The 15,350-nt window shown below is 40.4% G+C and overlaps 1 protein-coding gene across 2 annotated transcripts in view; it reads right to left on the minus strand.

Annotated features, from left to right (window-relative positions):
* cntn4 (contactin 4) overlaps positions 1-12,930 on the minus strand; it is a 163,069-nt gene extending 150,139 nt beyond the window's left edge. For both annotated transcript variants that reach the window (XM_078247710.1, XM_078247709.1), the window contains exon 1: positions 12,393-12,930. The gene's annotated coding sequence lies outside the window, so the exon portion shown is untranslated. The remainder of the gene's footprint in view (positions 1-12,392) is intronic.
* Positions 12,931-15,350: the final 2,420 nt, after the last annotated feature.

The following is a 15,350-nucleotide window of genomic DNA, read 5'->3' on the forward strand; positions in this document are numbered from 1 at the left end:
TATGGTTGATATAAGACTACTGATACTACTGATACTACTAACTGTGAATACTACTCACTGTACTGTTAATAGTAGTCTCGCTTTTCCAGACCCTCCTCCACAGCGCTGCGGAGGAGGGTCTGGCGAGTCCACACAGCATTCCGGGAAGGGAGAAAAATGTGCTCTGGTTTATTGGCATTTCTTTAAACCAATCACAATTTGGTGCTGCAAAAATAGCCTCGGGAAGGAACTTGTTTTGGTGGAACATCTGTACGTTCAAAAGTTGTTTTAGTCGTGCAACAGAAAACTCAGATTGGACAGATAGTCTAGCTAGCTGTCTGGATTCAGCCTGCAGAGATCTGAGGAGCAGTTAACCATAGTCCACACAAATCCACCGGAGTTTAAAATTCCAACACAAAGAAAGCGGAAGGTGACGGACATCGGCGAAAATACATGTGTAAAATGCATAAATGTATCCGGCGGAATTTCCTGCGGCACCGGAGCAATCCCGGAAGTGGAACGTCGAGGATTTAGAATTTGTTAATAGTAATCAAGTAAAAGTAATTAGAATTCACACATATATTCAGCTTTTGTAGTGCTGATATTCCCTGATTCTTTGCCATCATTCCCTTTTTTTTGCAATTGGGTTCAATACCCAGGCATCAGATATCAGCTATAGAATGTGCTTGAGGTTATAATGGGACGAGATAATCAATGTATTCAGTAGTAACAAAATACCAGAAAATGAAAACACATACATGTTAGAGCTTAATTGATTGAGGACAGAAAAAAAAACTACTATTACTGTGAGTCTGGATAGGAATCTGTAGAGCATTAGAAACTGCTATAAAGATTTGATAACTGAAATGTATCATTTTATTTCGAAATTACTGTTTTTTTTGTTTTACTGGACCATAGATAGAAAACACCTGTTTTGTTCCCCTTAAGATCTATGCACTGTTTGCCGCCAAATATTTGTCGAGGCAGAGAGCAGTCCAGAATCGATCTATTGCAAAAGCCTGTTCCAAGAGGAAACTGATGTCTTTGTGCAGCAGGTGCAGAATTGCACCTTGAATTAAATTAGCTTGGGAGGAGATAACACGTTTGGTTAATGTACTGCACCGGTCCAAAGAGATCCATCATCCAATGTTCAGAGATATCAGGGCGGAAAGCCAAACAGAACCAGCAATTATCGAAGGGACAGTTCAGCTTTAATAGAGCTGTATCTACTAGTCGCTTTCTAACATCTGTAGAGGATGCAGCCACTTTTGGAACCCTAATGTGTTATGTGGCATGGATTGCTTTATGTTGGATGACAATTACACAACAGCCAGAATAGTTGGAAAGTTATTTAAAGTCAAACCTAAAGTCTAATATTCACTAACAATAGCACAAAAAGACAAAAGTGCTGTGTGCTTTTGACCTGTTCTGAGAGCACAAATACCTACAGCAATTCCCAACCAGGCAAGAGCATGACAATATAATTCAAATTGAACATATTTCTACAAACACGTTGCTGCATTTGAAAAAATGGAACTGTAACAAAGAGAGATGAATAATCTCTAAAATATTTAGGACTGCTGCTATTATTTTCATGATCAGTAATCTACCAAAGTGATCGGAGTCAAATAGCTAAAATAGCTTATTTTACACTGGTATGGAACAACAGTATAGGGAGGCAAGGAAATACTCTGAGAGGCTGTAACTGTCGTTGTTCCTTTAAGCCTAACTAGGTTTTTGACATTTTTACTTAAAGGTGCTCTAAGCGATGTCCGCTAGCTGCCTGTCCCCTGAACACACTGTAAAAAAAAACGTGGTCTCTGTAGACAGCCCAGGCTCCACAAACGGCAACAAAAACAAACTGCGCCAACCTGCACCACCAAACATAACAAACAGCGTTCCAGCCAATAACAGACAAGAAGGATTTGGGGGTGGGGGTTGGGCGGTTAGTGCGCGGAAGGGAGGGAGAGGGGACGGGATGAGGATGAGGGAGGGGCGAGCTAGCCTCGTTTTGTTTGAAAATACTTTGAACATCAACAAGAAGTGACATCACCCAACATCGCTTAGAGCACCTTTAAATAAATAAACAAATGATCAGGTAGAATTATTTTTCTGTTAATTGACCAACATATTATTCATTTCAGCACCACCTAACTATTCCTTTTCCTTTACAAAGAGTAATCCCGATTCTCCAATAGACGTCTGTGCTGCGTTCCGGCTGTGTTCCGTTTATGTTCCGTTCTCCGCCACACCACACCGGGAGCATCTCAGAAGCGGAGCGTCTTGCCTGCCCGACTCGCAGATTATATTGTCTCCACAAGTACTTTACAGAACAATCACGTGTTTATTAAGCTAGTATCTACCTTCCACTCCAAGCACTCCTGCAATTAAACTCCATGCCTTCTCTTCTCTGGCGTTGTCTTTATAAAAAAGATCTGTAATGTTTTTCTACTATGCTTTTCCACCTCCAAGATGAATCTCTCGTTGTCCGTGGTGTTGTAGAGGAGACGTATACCATATCGGGGTTTGGTAAATTGACTGGATACTCTTGCTGTTTCACTTCGTGCCCGGAAAATAGTTGTAAGTCAGCAGCTCATAGCTCAGCTTTTATCACCAAACCTGAGCTCATTTAATTAGAAATACTGTGGTTGTTGCAGCTTAAATCTTTGCAGACACTGAGCTACATGCAGTGAGGGCTGAGATACCAAATAGGGCTGCACGATATGAGGAAAATATGCTGTTTCATATCGCGATAGCGATATTACTTGCGATGAATAAACAAATATGTGTGTAAGTGTACTCAGTTCTGCATTTCTGCTGCTTTCAGTATTCAGCTAAAATACAACACAACACATTGCTTGTAGAAGAAAAAAATGTCTAACATTCTTTTATTGGACAAATTGAACATTGAAGTTAATAAAAAAGAATAACAGTTACATTTTAAAGTGTACTTTTCTACTGAAATGTTCTTTCAACTAACACAAAACATCTCTGAGTGTCTTTCGCGATATGTCGCAGCCTTTCGCGATGTGTATATTGCGACAGTTGATATTGCAATGACGATCAAAAAACAATTATATTGTGCAGCCCTAATACCAAAGCAGAAACCTGGAATCCTTGTTGATATAGAATATAGTCTCTCTAAGGAAACGTTGTACATAGACTTGTACGCAATTAGTCTCAAAAGGAAAATGTTTACCTGCATGACAAGCTCAAAGCTCAGTGTTATCCTTTTTCAAGAACATTGACAGTTCTCTTTTCCTGTGTAGGGTAAGTGAAGACACCTTACCTTGCAGCTAAATTCTAACAGTGTGTAGACCTAAAAGCCTGAGGTAAATGAGCCATGGAATCCCCCACCACATTGTCAGTAGGTTATTTCCACAGTTTTGCATTTATGCAGAAAAAACTGGTTCCTCCTTGACAGAAATGACACTCATTAATTGTGGGATTTGGAGCATGCACAGTCGGAGCTCTTGCTTTGCCTATAGAGTCTGTGCGGTCACACATTTTGGGCTGTCCACATAATGGTCCGCACAAACCCACGTGGACATGGGCAGATGATGACGCAGACCAAAGCGGACTCTCACAGACGCAAAAAGTATGAAGCAGGTTAACAGCGGTGGCTACTGCTCAGTCAGTAGGGAGTTGGGACGGGAACTGGAGGGCGGCCGGTTCAAGTACCTGTATGGACCCAAGTACAAAGTGTGGACTTGAAGCTGGTGAGATGCCAGTTCACCTCCTGGGCACTGACAAGGTGCTCTTGAACACTGAACACCCCCCACATCCCGTGAGTATTTCAGGCCGTTGTGTGTTCTAACAACAGAGTGTGAATTGTAATTTACCCAGTGGGGATCAATAAAAAGTATAAATGAATAAAAAGTAAAATCTGCACTCTGTAACTATCTCATTTTCCAGTTTTAATTATTTTTCATATTCATTATCAATTCATTATTATGAGATGGTGTTAGAGCTGGCTTTCAGAGTGTTTCTTACATCAATACATTGTTTTTTGGAGATGCTGATCACTCACAGCTTGTCAGGTTAACTTTATCAATAAAGCCCATTCAAATCAAAGATATAATCAATGAAATACACCCAGGGTTGACCGTGACAGCCCTACTGAACAGCTCTCGTGTAGCCACATCACTGCTGATGGTGTGGCTGGCAGATTTCTGGCACAGTTCTGAATTGGAGAGTGACTTCTCCAAACTGTATCAAGTGCCAGTCTAATGTTGAGAACTCATCTAAAGAAAAAAACTCAACTTATGCTCTAACTAAGAAACTTATTTTATGAGAAAAAACAAACAAATTTGGTTCCAGTATAGAAGTCTTGGCCACTCTAGACAGCGCATACTAATATGCTGCCTTTCAAGGATTTTTGAAAACAACATGAATATAGGTCAGTGTTATTCTGGTGCAGACAGTCTCGGCATTTTTTTAATGGAGTCACAATCACCCTCAAATTTCGTTGAAAATCTGTCAACCGTGTCTGTGGTGGTGGTATGTAACAGTTGTGCTTAATATGTATTTGATGCCCTCTAAACTCACATGTGGGCTCAGCCTGCCACCCCCATTTGAAATGGTCTAGAACCGCCATTGCAACCGTGATTTAAAATTGTTTGTATAGAAACATTTGAACAAGTTTTTTTACAGCTGGCACAAAACTAGTCTAGCACAAAAGACCACTCACTTTATCATTTGCAGGCCGGCTGCAACTCTCAATTCTTTAAAATCAAGGATGGAGACTTTTCTTTCTTTGCTGCTTTTTTTAAGTAATTGTTCATTTCTTACACTGCACTGTCACTTTTATTCATATAATTCATGCTTGGCATATTCTATTTGAGCTGTTTTTATATTCTTCAGTGTTTTGAACCTTTTGTTTTAATGTTTTATGTGAAGCACTTTGAATTGCCTCGTTGCTGAAATGTGCTGTATAAATAAAGCTTCATTGCCTTGTTTGTTATGACAAAAAAACTAAAGCTACGTAATATTTTGCATGAAAAACAACAGAAGAAGAGTTAAAGTGTAAGTCCTCCGGGAGGTCCGAGTTGGACTCGGTTAACTGGTTAAGTCCTTTGGAAGGCCCAGTTTGGAACTGGTTAAGTCCTCTGGGAGGCCCAGTTTGGAACTGGTTAAGTCCTCTGGGAGGCCAGGTTTGGAACTGGTTAAGTCCTCTGGGAGGCCAGGTTTGGAAGTGGTTAAGTCCTCTGGGAGGCCCAGTTTGGAAGTGGTTAAGTCCTCTGGGAGGCCAGGTTTGGAACTGGTTAAGTCCTCTGGGAGGCCAGGTTTGGAAGTGGTTAAGTCCTCTGGAAGGCCCAGTTTGGAACTGGTTAAGTCCTCTGGGAGGCCAGGTTTGGAACTGGTTAAGTCCTCTGGGAGGCCAGGTTTGGAACTGGTTAAGTCCTTTGGAAGGCCCAGTTTGGAACTGGTTAAGTCCTCTGGGAGGCCAGGTTTGGAACTGGTTAAGTCCTCTGGGAGGCCCAGTTTGGAACTGGTTAAGTGCTCTGGGAGGCCAGGTTTGGAACCTGTGTTGCAACAGAAAACATAAGTCCTCTGGGAGGTACGAGTTGGACTCGGTTAACTTGTACTTATACTGCACTGTATATTTTATTCTCGTCTTTTATCTGTTTTTAATTTTTTTAATTGTTTTTAACTGCTCTTTAATGTTTTCATTTTTTTAATCGTTTTGAACTGCTCTTTAATGTTTTATGTAAAGCACTTTGAATTGCTCTGTTGCTGAAATGTGCTCTACAAATAAAGCTGCCTGACCTCGCCTTGCCTTATGCCCAGTAATTCAGTCATATAATAAACTCAGGCCTTATCAAAAGTCAGGTGATAACAATTTCAGACAGAAATGACGTATCTGTTTTTCAGAAAGACATTTTACGCAAAAGAAGAAGTCAGGTGTATCTCACACAAGTAGCCACAACACCCTTCTATTCTGATATTTGATGTTTCTAGCTTTAACGATACAGATGCACTGATGACATAATGACCACGAAAAGGCTAAGGAGAGTGGACTTGATTGACCTTCTGAATACATGGACTTATATGATTGTGTGGCACAAATTACTGTAACAGTGTTTTGAGGTTGAATGGATCCGCATTTCTTACCTGATCCAAAATGAAGTGTTCTTTTCCACAGCCGAGCCACATAGGCATTATGTTTTTTTTTTTTTTTTTTAAATGAATGAACCAGCTAATTGCACTTTGATACAATGACTAAAAAATCACATTTATCTGAACCGCAGACGTCTGAAATGGTCTTCTAAACAAATAGTGCCTTTCTGGAATGCCTAATTATTTCATCTGAGAAACAGACGAGATTTTGAATCATCTGCAGTTCTCTCCAAATTTACTTCACATGAATAGGAAGTTCTTCCTATATAGAAAAGCTCATTAAGGACTTGTTCTTCTGTGGATACTGAACAAAATCGCCTTTAATCGAGACTTTAACCAGAAACAAAATGCAAGGAATGATGCCACATCCTAATACAGTACCATCATTTATTAATTACAAAATATCCATTGAAAGGCTGCAACATGTGCCCACCAATCAGCATATTGCCCAATATATATTCAAAACCTGTGTTGCATCAAAGAATTAATCTAATATTGTTTGTGAATGTGGACAAACGAGCTTCATTATGTACCTTGATACAGTACATTCAAAGCCATTATATAAATATCAAAAATATACATACAAACAGTACTGTAGGACCCAAATATGTTCCTTTGGGCTGTTTTTAAACGTTAATAAGAATAATTCCCTGACAGAAATAACAAAAAACTTGGGCTGCGTTCTGATTCACAGTGCAGTTCTCCCTACTCCCTATTCTCATGAACCATACGTTTTGAAAAGCTACGAAAAGATAAGCACTGTACCTTGTATGATTTTTTTTTTTCTACCACATTGACTGCTGCTGTATAAGAACGCGACTGGCGACTGCAGAGGTGGTTGGTGTCACGGGTGGCCGTTAACACACAGGACTTTCAAGCCAGGGAGCAGAGTTCGCTTTCTGGGGAAAACAAAAGACTTCTACCCAGGAAAAGCCTGTTACCGAATGTGTGAAAAATTCCGTGTGGCCAACACGGAACACCGCCACGTGGTGTGTTATCGCGAGAACGTGCCGTGCTATCGCGAGAACAACGTCACGCATGTAAAAAAAAGGCTTTAGGGAAAGGCTTTAGTAACACTAAAAAATGACAAAAATACAACCGTAACCAACGCATAGGAAAACAATAAACGGTTGGGTTTAGGAAAAGAACATTGGGCAAGGTTTTATTAAAAAAAAAAAAAGAGTTGTTAAACGCCACACGCGATCCCAGCTCTCCTGGGTGAAAGTCCTGTGTTTTACCCATCCACCACCATCCTGCCTGTGGAGACCTCAGTCCTTTCATAATACTCGCTACGGCGATAATTCACATGTAATGTAGGTCAATGGAGGCCAAAGGGCGCTGATAAACACGCTAAAAAACGATTATGTGTCTTCATAACATGCAAAAATGGCATATGAATGTGTCATACGTGTCACACATACGCCACTTAGTGAGATCAGTCTGAATACCCTATGTAGTCCACTACGCAGGGAACTACTGGGCGATCGGAACGCACCCTTGTATAACCACCATGGATAATATGACCTCGCTACTTTGCCTTCATTTCCATCTCTTGTCCTAATTTACTCTTTTTATTCAAAATAATGCTCTTCTTCTTTTAACATAAATAACAAACACTGTTTAGTCTTATGCTCCAGTTTACAGTTTATTCACTCTTTATTTGCCCCCAAAGGCTCCTGAAACAGAAGATGCACAAATATTTTGTAGTTTTAAAAGAATTACAAATGACAAATGTTTTCCTTTTTTATATGGTATTTTGTGTGTGATTAAGTGTTGTTTTGTCATGTAACTTGATAAGACATTATACCTTAATAAGCAATATCGTTTTCCTAGCGTGAATTTGAAAGACATTTAAGATAAAGTGTAAACACATGTGGTCTAAGACGGCCCATTTAGTTTTTGTAAGCATTAAAAAACAAAATGATTCAATCCTAAAAAGCTGCTTGCATTTTATTGACAGATGTCAATAGAAAGCATCACAGTGTTCAGGGAATATTTGCAACATTGAGTCAACTCAGACGGTCGATTCAGTCCTTTAATCTTGATCCAGACAAAAAAAATAACAATGCCTTGTGGGGAATACAGTTTGATCGACTGCTTATATTGTATTAAAGGAAGGAAGAAAGATGGCTCTCACATAAGAGCCACGCCCAGCGGAGCACAATACAATACACCTTTGAAAATGTGCTCTTGTGGATCGTCGGTAACAACAAACGCACATTCAAGTCAGCCGTTATCAAAAAGAATCTTGGTCTCATCCTGAGATTGCTTGGAAAGAAGATGTTTGCAGACCGTATATATGAGAACATTAAATAATGCAGTAGTCCCATTGCTCCGCTCCCCTCCCCGAAGTTGGTTGCTGTGTGGCGTCGCTCTTATTAAGCACTCAATTAAAGCCATTCCCAAGGAGAGGCAGTGTGCAACAATGTTTGAATTAGGAAATGTTGCAAGCTCACACAGTCTGTGAAGACTTAACCCAAAGGGCCGCTGTGCCTTGAAACCAGAGACTTGGAAGTGACACAGCATCATAAAGCATTGCTAAAGCAAAGAAGTTATTATAATATGATTGGATTACAAATAGGACATTTACAGAACCAATGAGACTAGATAAATAGAGCAGGAAATGGAGCTGTCTCAATGAGCCGTCTTGGGTCTTTTTCTCCTTCAATCTAAATATTAAAAATGAACAGAGAGACGGGATTCCGTAAACAACATCGAGGAGCTTTGCTGTATTATAGTTAAGTGTATTTATTCCTGACAGTTGTGTCAGGCTCTCAATTCACAGCGGTGCGCTCACAACCGCTTTTGATGGTGAAGACGGGAAGTATTTTTGTGTAAATTACACTTATTCATGACCTATCTTTGAATTAGGCAACAATCTGTCATCCTCTTAGAAGTAAAGTATAGTGGGTGGAAGGTTTTGCATGTAGATAAAAGATTTGTTTCAATGAAATCCAGTCTGTGCAGGGCAGGAAAACATCAAACTGAAGGCAACTCATTTAAAGAAACTGCATTTTGAAGAGTTTGTTTTTGCAGTAATCATATGTTGTTAGCAGTTCCCAAAACAGAAACCAAAATTCACAAAATGGTATCAGGTAGTAGCTTTAGAGTGGGTTTTCTACATTATTTTTTACTTCTCCTTCCTTGCTGACTCTTTAAGCCACAGTCACTTTGATGCAATGAAAACTAAATTCATCTTTTATGTATCTGCTCGATAACGTGCTGACACTTCTGGAATACATCCTAATTATATCATACCTTTTTAGAGTTTGGCGAAGGAATAAACTCATACTTTTCCAGTTTCCTGCTCGACAGGCAAGATTTCTTCACCACTCAGCTCAGCTTATCAAACAGCTCTATTATGCCAGATTCAAACAAGTAATGCATGGCATACATAAAACCACACTGCACTCCGGTAAAGTGGTATCAGGGGTCTGCAGCTTCCTCATCCATTATGGTGTGGTGGAAAATCTCACAGCACTGTTTACTTTGAAAATCCAGCAGAGTGAAGCAAAAAAACAGCAGCGATGCTGAACAACTGACACCATGCATGTGTTTTTTATTTGCTTCTTGTTGCCGTGTGTATATCTTCAAAAGTTGATTTTAACCTGATGAGCATAAATACATGCAACATATCCAAATGTTCTTATTGGTTTTTATTTTTCTCTAATCTTTATATATATATATATATTGTACATTATGGTTACATCTATTATTCTCGTTAGATTAATCTGCTGTTTATTTTCTGTTAATCGGTTAATGATTTTGTCTTTAAAAATAGTTAAAAATGCTCATCACAGTTTCTCAGAGATAAAAATGACAGATTCAAATTAAATGCTGAAACAATTGGTAGTACAGCAAGAAATTAAAAGCACAAATTTGAGAAAATGTAACGAGCAAATTGCTGCTTAAAAAGTGATTCAAACGATTATCAAAATAATTGCCTATTCATTTTCTGATGACCAGCAGTTTCAGGTCTACAGTGTACTTTTACCTAATTTTTTATAAAATGTACAAGTTAATTTGAGAAGAATAAAACCCTAGGTTGAATTGCTCTGACGCCAGGGTTTACAAGCAAAAAAGGTCGGGAACTAATTGCTGTATAGATCCAAAGTCATATTGTGCTTCAACAACAGTTATACTGAATAATAACAACACATTAGTAAGGAATGTCCAGCCCACAGAGGGAGGAAACAGCTGGAAGCAAAGTGAAAGACGACGCAACAAGTCTCCCTCACCACCTCCCAGCCTGCATCTGTACAGTTCAAACTGACAGACCGATGGCCAAACTAAACTATCATGATTAATGTTTAGTGTCCCTGTGGCTGCGAGATCCTGTGACAAGACACGTCCATGAGTTCTGCACGTCAGCCAAGAAGGAAACAGCCGTAGAAAGTTGTCCAGCATATCTCACATAAAAGAACACACCCCCCCCCCCCCCCACTCTCTTTTATTACTTGAGCTAGCTTTCCTGGAGAGACATGAATTAAAAATGATCCCGATGACACATTGTTTTCTGATACCTCCTACAGAAAACGCGCAATAAACTGTTGATGTCGTGCCTCTAAAAGCACATACGCCAGGATATTTTTAATGTCACATCTCTGCTGCTATGTCACTTCTGACGGGACGTCACCAACCATTAAAGAGCTGTGTTTCTGTGAGGTTGAATGTGATGCAGCATGGGCCGCATGACGCAACCATTAGATGCCAGTCAACGTGTTCATTAAGCTTCTTTGTACTGTAGTATATTGTCTTAATGTGGAAAGTCCACTCCCGCAGACTTTAGTTCAGCCATTTAAAAAATAAATTAAAAAAATCTTAAATATTCATGCTTAGATCTCAAGAGAGTCTCAGCTCTCTTGTTTCAGGCTTTTGGGGAGCTATCGACACTCATGTTTCACAAATCAAGACTGAGCTGTAGAATAATCTTCCTGGACACTTTTCCGGTGAAGTTTTCTCCTTTATTCTCTCTGCTAACCTTTTAGAAGTAGTTAATCTCTTGTCAAGTCAGATTATAAGGATGCAACGGATCACACACACAGAGTTAACAGAGCTGCTCCCCAGTCAGCCACAGATTTACAGTAATGGTGAATGAAAAATATGTAGCGTGCAGCATCAGATGCTCATTTGTAGCGTGATAGCACAGCTCTGACAGGTGTTATCATTACACTGGCGCATTTTCCCTTGACAGTGCCGTGCCTGTACACGCCAGGTTTACTTTATGTTTCCGAAGCAGAACAATTCCACAGGAATCACTTTTAGTTCTCATTTGAGTGAGCAGTTTTGGCAGAAGTTGGCACGTCAGATGTGCTGAAGCTGCACATATGCTGGTATCTATTAAACATATTAAAGCAGGCTTATATGGCATTTGCTGGCCACCAGACCCCAGGCCCAACACAGGCTACTGCTATAGTGACTGACAGATGCACTGATAAACACCATTAGAGCAGTGCCACAGTGACATGAAGGCCTGACTCATTCGGATCTCCACTAAGGGGCTACCAACATAAACACAACCTAACTTCAATTTTAAATTTCTTTAGTTAATCCTTGTAAAGTGCATGAAATCAAAACTCAGTCCATTCCATCCATTTTTTTTCTTTCTGCTTATGTCAAATAGCTTTTTTGTATGTATTTGTTTCTGTATAATTTTGTTTTAATTTCATAGTAATGTTCAATACTGTCAACCACCAAAGGCAAATTCCTTGAAAGTAGCCTACTTATTTGGCAATAAGGCTTTTTTATGATTTATTAATCTTCTAAATCAAGGTAGGTTTACCTGCCAATATGCAATACTTAAAGGTGTATCCAGCCTATGTTGTATTAGCGTTACAGTTTAAGTTTTCTTCCGTTTTTTCCCCCCGGTTTAATCCCGCGGTATCCAGGAGCAGACGGATTCCCGTGGCCACGGTTGGTGGTCAGCAGCGGCGCCGGGCAACATAATCAGAAAATCCGCAGGGATTATTCATGGGAGGGTCAACGCACGAAGATTACTAAACATCTGCACTGATCGGAGAGACGCTCACACACACTCAGATTACTTTGCTTCCACCATGATAGTCCCACAACAAAGTAGACACAGGCAAATGAGATCAGCAGAGGGTGAAATTCAGAGAAGGCAATCCAGGCTGCTTCCTCCCCTATATCGGCTACAGCATCAAGGTTTCAATGCAATCTGTGAAAAGTTAAAATGCAGACTGGGTTTATTTGTGTCGGAACTGCCACTGCTACTTGAGAGGTGGCGAAGTTACCACAGGCTATGGGGAATAATAGAATAATAACAATCTTACCTGTCCTCACAGCAGTTACGTCTCCAAGAGAATTCACAGCCTCAGATTAATCCGTATTCTATCACTAAACAAAATTCTGCTCACAGACATCACTGTCGATTTGCGGCGACGCTCCCGGCCAAAAAATATCCGTCTGACTTGTGCGCAAAGAAAATGTTCCTCTTTCTTTTGTGTAGCGCTACATTCACGGGCTGTGCCGTTCTGTTCTGTTCTGTTCTGTTCTGTGCGGCTCCACTACTGTATCTCCATCTCTGCCTCTCTCTCTCTCTCTCTCTGTGTGTGTGTGTGTGTGTGTGTGTGTGTGTGTGTGTGTGTGTGTGCGTGCGTGTGTGTGTGTGTGTGTGTGTGTGTGTCAGAAGTACTAGCTGACGGCGTGGCGTCTCGCAGGTTGCATATTGGAAAGTGAAGCGTTGCTGTGCTCACTCCCTCCGATGCGTCAAGTGTCTCTCCCTCCTTCCCTCCCTGCCTGCCTCCCTCCTCGAACCGTGCTGGAGCGGAGCGGGACGCACGCACTCCGTCCGGCGGAGAAAGACACGGAGAGACAGAGGGAAGAGGAGAAAGAGAGAGCGCTGTCTTGTCTTGTCTGTCTACCCCCCCCAGCCTCCTCAGTGCTCCAGCCATTCAAGCAGAACAGACGCCCTCCTTCTACTTGCTACTACTCCTTCCATCCTCACCTCCTCCTTCTTCATCTTCTCCCCCTGCTGCTGATGGGATGTCCAAGCAGTGAGTGTTGGACCATATTGAATTCGGCTGGCTTGTTTTACTGTGGTAAACAAACCGGAAATACGGTTTTGTTCATCACTAGGCTGTATAAAATCTATAACATAAAATGTTGATGACGCCCTTTTTTTACCAGCTCAAAACTATAGGCTACTTAGAGGGGAACTCTGCCGTTTTTACCAGTGGTGGAAGAAGAAGAATCCACTTTTACTCAAGTAAAAGTAGCAATACAGTGTAAAAATACAATAATAATAACAACAACAACAAAAAAATGATTAAAGTAGCAAAAGTAAAAGTACAGAATGGCCTATTTCTGAATAATTTATATTATCGGACTGTTATTGATGCATTAATGTGGGTATCACTTTACGTTAATGTAAGCTAGAGGTGTGACGAGATCTCAACACGAGATTTCGCGAGATTAAATGTGACGAGATTTCTCGTCGAGGTAAAAAGTGTCTCTCGATATCAGCACACAGGTGCAGAGCAGCAGCCTTGAAATTAGCATAGAAAATCCCCCCGGCCGTTCTCCAAAGTTGACTCTGAGTTTACATTGGCAGACAGTAGCGGAAGATAAAAGCTGCCTGTAAAACCAGTTGCGAGAACGTTAAAGAGTACCGCCGCTCTCCCCCTCTCTTGGCCGAGACACACACACACGTGCAGTTCACTGTGGCGCGCTGACCATTCTCTTTCTTTGTTAAAATGAGTTGGGAAGCGGACAGCAAAACCTAATTTTACTTTTATTGATATTAAAGGTGCAGTAGGTACGACTTATAAAACTACCTTTCTGTCATATCTGCTGAAACTGACCCTATGTTCCAGTAGAACTACATGAAGCAGGTCTCCTCTGGCTCCACCTACAGCCTGTAGTGAGATTTGCAAAAATCCACCGCTCCCTGTTCAGATGCACCAATCAGGGCCAGGGGGGGTGTCTAACTGTGTGTCAATCACTGCTCATGCACACGCATTCACTCTCCCTTGTGGGGGGAGGGGCTTAGGAGACAGTTTTGGGCTTTAGCAGAAAGAGGGGAGGGACTGAGAAGTTGTCAATGTTCAAAGTCGAATGTTTAAGTCCTGGATCACCACAATCCTACCTACAGCACCTTTAAACAAAGAGAAATGGTCATAAATCGATACTAGAGTAGCCTACTTCCTTGTTAAGTGCTGCAATTAATAAAATGCAGAGGAGGAGAAAATAGCATCCATCTTCACAAAAATCATCTGTTGAGTGTCTGATGGTAATTTATTTGTGCTTTAGAACATAGTCAATGTGAAACAATAGTAAAATAAGATTTATTTCTCTCTGTCTACTGTACAATGACAAATTCAGTCTCAACTACTCCAAGAAAACGCTTGGTTATGTTGTAACCTTGGTTCTCTGAGTGAAGAGACTCTCTCTCCACCATACATATGGAATAAGTAACACCGTTAGTTATTGTAGAATAATGTTCTTACTATTTGCAGATAAATATAATAAGAATGTAAAAGGTTTCCATAAGAGACCAAGTGTGTTTTGGCAACAGGTTCTCAAAGAGAAAAAGCCAAAAAGCATAATATGAGCACTTTAAAATTTCCTAGAAAAAAAAAAACTTTGGGTTTCTTAACTAGTTGGAAATTGTCTTTTATTGAAAAAGAATTGCTTCTGTGCTCACATCCATTTGAATTCAGGAGTGTTCTTCTCCCAGCTGGAGTTATTTAAGTAACTTACTCCTGCTTGGGTTTTTGAGAAAATTGAGGGACCACCCACAGGACCAAGAGAGCACTTTTCATATACCAAGTTTCATTGAAAAAAAGAAAACTACTGCATTCCTTTAATAATACATCAATTTTAGGATGTATATTTATAGAAAATACATTCTTCTCTCTACTAATTTGATGGTGCTGAATTCCATGAAGACAAAACATTTGTGACTATAATTGGGGTTATAGTGACACTATTAACTACAGTAAAGTCACTATGATCTCACTCTTGAGGGCAACAGGTACATTAAGTCCCTATAGTGATTCCAATGCCACCCCTTGTTCCCATTACAGTGACTAAAGAACATGCAGTAAGTGTAGTTTTCCCACAAACACTGGCTAATCAACATCTCTCCCCTATGTTTAAAAATCACCTCACCATCATTTGTCTTATTCTCTGACCATTCAATAGAAAAAAGGGCACACTTTCAATTAAGTCAGATTGCCTGAAAGGGTCAATAATTGCCACTAATATTGACAGGGGATGCGGGGGCAGGA

This window comes from Sander vitreus, chromosome 4 (genome assembly GCF_031162955.1).
Source record: "Sander vitreus isolate 19-12246 chromosome 4, sanVit1, whole genome shotgun sequence".
Taxonomy (NCBI): Eukaryota; Metazoa; Chordata; class Actinopteri; order Perciformes; family Percidae; genus Sander; species Sander vitreus.